The sequence below is a fragment of the Acanthisitta chloris genome, unplaced genomic scaffold, assembly GCF_000695815.1.
Source record: "Acanthisitta chloris isolate BGI_N310 unplaced genomic scaffold, ASM69581v1 scaffold8624, whole genome shotgun sequence".
In the NCBI taxonomy this organism is placed as follows: Eukaryota; Metazoa; Chordata; class Aves; order Passeriformes; family Acanthisittidae; genus Acanthisitta; species Acanthisitta chloris.
The window spans coordinates 49,190-53,357 of record NW_008667685.1 but is presented as its reverse complement, the minus strand read 5'-3'; positions in this window follow the sequence as shown (position 1 = coordinate 53,357).

Genomic DNA, 4,168 nt, shown 5'->3' with positions numbered 1-4,168 from the left:
AACTCTTGGCCTGAAAGAATATTTATGATCTTCCCATTGGGAAGAGAGAGAAATTTATGCTTAATAGCTGTAAGAGTTGCTGGTGCAACTGGTTTGGGGCTTGTAGGGAACTGTCTTCTAGCAGGGAGTTAAACATCTCCTGCAGAATTGGAGGCTCAATTTGCTTATTTTGCCCATCTCTGCCACATTTGCACATCTCACTGCTGCTTGGGAATGGGCTTTGGTATCCTACTCCCTCCTTCTAGGAAGTTCTTTGTTTGTGCTGGGTATAAAAGCTTATTTTCAGTTAACCTGGACATTTTAGGAGGTTAAATCCTGTAATCTATCTGTTGCAAAGTGCATTTTTTTTTTGCAAACCATGTCAGAGCAGCTTGCTGGGGTGAGGGAGTGAAGGAGTGCACAGGTGTGGGACTCACAGGTGTCTCCTGTTTGGGGTGGCCCAGGCAGAAAGGGCAGAACAATCTACCCAAAGTGGGCACAGCTTTGTGGGGCTGTTGTCCACACCTCTGTGCTCTCATCCTGGCCACACTTGCTGTGCTCTGTGTCTGAGGAGACAAGGAATATTTCACAGTGCTGCTCAAGTTGTGCTTTTTTGTGGGGCTGTGGTTGTGGTAAGTCCTTGGGCAGCACTTTTGGGGGGTCTGTTGTGGTAAAGGGATGGAGAAGTGACCTCAGGGAGGGCTTGGAGAGAGATGAGATGTGTCTGTTCTTCTTGAGGTTTGTGTCCTTTTGCTTATCCATGAACACAGGGAAAAATGGAGTTGTGCCCATCCTGGGCTTGGGATATTTTCCAAGGAATATCTGTGGCTTTGTTGGGCTCCCTAAAGGCTCCCTGAGGAGCCTCAGGCTCAGCTCCTGGAGGTAAAGTTAAACTCCTGAACTCCCTTTCATAGAAATCCTATTATTTCCCCAGATTATTTTGTTTTTCAGGAAAAAGAGCAATCCTTTTTCTTGTTCATTGTAGATTTTTGCTTGAAATGTTCATGGAATTCAGAAGGAATTAGATTTTCCAGTCTGTGCAAAAAAGAATCATTGCCTACTGATATTAATTAACCAATTAAAGTGGCTTTAGTTTAAAATAGTGTTTCAGAGTAAGTCATTACATAATAGTTTGAGTCTGTTTAAGGGGGTTTTTTTTTTTGCTGTTTTGCTGTATTGGTCTGCTAGAAAACTCCTGTTTGTCCTTAAATCCAACCTATTATGCTGCTTTGACTGGACTAGTGGACATTCTCCTTGAAATTCCTAGCAAGACATTAGAGAGGTTTTTAGCAGCACCAAACCAGCTGCAGTTGATTCCAGCTGAGCTTTGTTTCCTAAATAGCATGCTCAGAAATGGGAGCATTTAAATGATGCCAAATGAGCTTTGAAGATAGCATCTCCCAGGTTACAGAAGGTAACTCCTGCTGCTGTGGTGATTGGGGTTAGTCCAGAGAATCTGCTGCACACAAGTGCTGCAAGTAAACACCTTTGCATTGAGCATTTCTGTGTTTATTTGGGTTTCATTTACAGCCTCCTATTTTGCACCTTCAAATGAAAACTCTTCTCTCAGCTTGAAAATTCACAATGGGGAGTGGAAGGGAGTTCAGTCACAGCCTGAGCAAGAAATTGAGGGTCATTATGAATGCAAACTCCACTGTGCTTTCTGGTGCTGCTGCCTGGAATTCGATGGGTTGAGTGATTAGGGGTGTGCAGTGTTGCCAGAAAATATCTGCTCCCGGGGGAGTCTTTCACCCTGGTGGGTCTGGACTAGTTTTTTAGTCATTGCAAAATAATGTCATGGAAAAAGGTCATGAACTGACCTAGTTAAGACAGGTGTAATAGGGCATGACTGAGGGGGAGGTGTTTCTCCTCTGGGAAAGTCTCAGGTATTAGCATAGAATCCCAGAATGGTTTGGGTTGGAGAGACCTTAAAGATCATCCAGTTCCATCCCCTGCTATGGGCAGTGACCCTTGCCACCAGCCCAGGTTGCTCCAAGCCCTGTCCAATCTGGCCTGGAACACTCTCAGGGATGGAGCAGCCACAGCTTCCCTGCTCAACCTGTGCCAGTGTCTCAGCACCTCACAGGGAAGAATTTCTCCCTCATATCCCATCCAACCCTACTCAGTGTGAAGCCATTCCCTGTGTCCTGTCACTCCAGGCTCTCATAAATAGTATCTCTTCATCTCTCCTGTAGGTTTCCTTCAGGCACTGGAAGGCCACAATTAGGTCACCCTAAACACTTCTCCAGGCTGAACAGTCCCAGTACTCTCAGCCTTTCCTTATAGCAGAGCTGCTCCAGACCTTGGTGACCTCCTCTGGACTCCCTCCAACAGGTCCATGTCCTTCCTGTGCTGGAGACCCAGAACTGGATGCAGTGCTCCATAAATTAACTAATAACACATCACTGGGGTCTCTGTAAATCAGGATGTCATTGACTATGTAATGCTAAAGGAATTTCTGAGACTGTGTCAAGGCCCAGGAGTGGCACCATGACCATGTTATCTACGTGCAGTGCTGTCTCTCTCCTTATGGCTTCCCTTTGTGTTTGTGTGAGGTTACTTTGCTGCACCACAGAACCTCAATAAGGCTCTTGAGCATTGATTGCCCTCAGGAATTGCCATCCCAGAGCTGTGTGCACACCAGCAGTCACCTCTTGAATTACAGGAAAAAACGGACTGTGAATTGGGTGTGACTTTCTAGCATCATTGTGATCATTTCTATTTCCAGTAAGTGTTGACAGTGTAGTGAGAAAAGCAGCTGTTTGCATGGGAATATTCATTTCTGTGTTTTTCCTTCCTCTTCTGGTTGAGATAAACACGGGCAGCAGTGTCATGGTGTCTGTCAAAGAGGTTCTTTGCACTAGAGGAGGTGCAGCAGAGGAGGTAATGAAAAGAGTTCTCACTGTATAATTTGGCTGCAGTTTTGTTTGAGAAGGTGAACTCTGCCTGTGGGTTAATGGCACTGAGGCACTCTCACCTGAGAGGAGCACAAGTCTTCACTGTATCCCTCCAGTCTTCAATGAAGTCAACATCACAAGTTCTCTCAAGCAGCTCTTCAGCTCTTGAATCATATGCTGTGGCTGAAAAACACAGTAGTGGGATGCCCTAGTTGTTAGTCATTTGAATGTCTGAGGTCTGTAAAACTGATTTACAGGGAAGGAAATGTGCTCTGCACATAGTCATCTCTGCAAAGGCCACATACTTCACTTGGATATTCCATGTGTTTCTTCTGCTCCTACCAAAATCAGTTTTGTATTTGAGCATAAGGGAAAATTCAGGCTTATCTCTCATTGGAACTTTAGCTCTTACACAATTATGGCAGAAGTTAAGTCTTATTACGTGTGACCATCTTAGCTTATCCCAAGATAAATTGCTCCTAAGTCTGACTCATTTCCAAATCTGTGCATTAAGAAGTGTGTGACACAAAATGCCATTGTCTAACTGGAGGATGAAACCTTGTTATGAGTAAATTTTGTGAGCACAGAGACAGAATTCATGGCAGAGCAACTAGGACAATATTTCAGCCTACACAGCCTTTTACATACTACATTGCACAACTGGTTTTGCCATCCTTAAATTCTCAGTTTGCCTTGAGTCAACTCTCCCTTTTCACTCTGCTTTCCTCTTGGCCAGTGTGCAGGAATTATCAGTAACATAGAGGTGAAAGGGGAAAGGTGTTTGGGTTTTTTGGAGCTGGGAGATGGTGAGAGCTAGATTAAACTAGAGAAAACTGTGCAAAGAAGCTGTTGTTCAGCAAAGGGAGGTAAAGGAAAGTTGGGAGGTTCAGTGTGGGGACATCAGACCTGTCTGTTCTGGCTGAGGCTGGAGCAAGAAAGTGTTAGAGAAGGATTTCTCAGTTTATGAGCTTGTGAGTTAACTCTTGGCATGCTTGTAGTGTAGCTGTAGGCAGAAAAGAAACAACCTGCTTAAAGGTCTATGAACTTAGAGTTCCAAACCTGCTTCTCTCCATTGCATATCTTAATAAAGTGTGGGGACATCAGACCTGTCTGTTCTGGCTGAGGCTGGAGCAAGAAAGTGTTAGAGAAGGATTTCTCAGTTTATGAGCTTGTGAGTTAACTCTTGGCATGCTTGTAGTGTAGCTGTAGGCAGAAAAGAAACAACCTGCTTAAAGGTCTATGAACTTAGAGTTCCAAACCTGCTTCTCTCCATTGCATATCTTAATAATGCT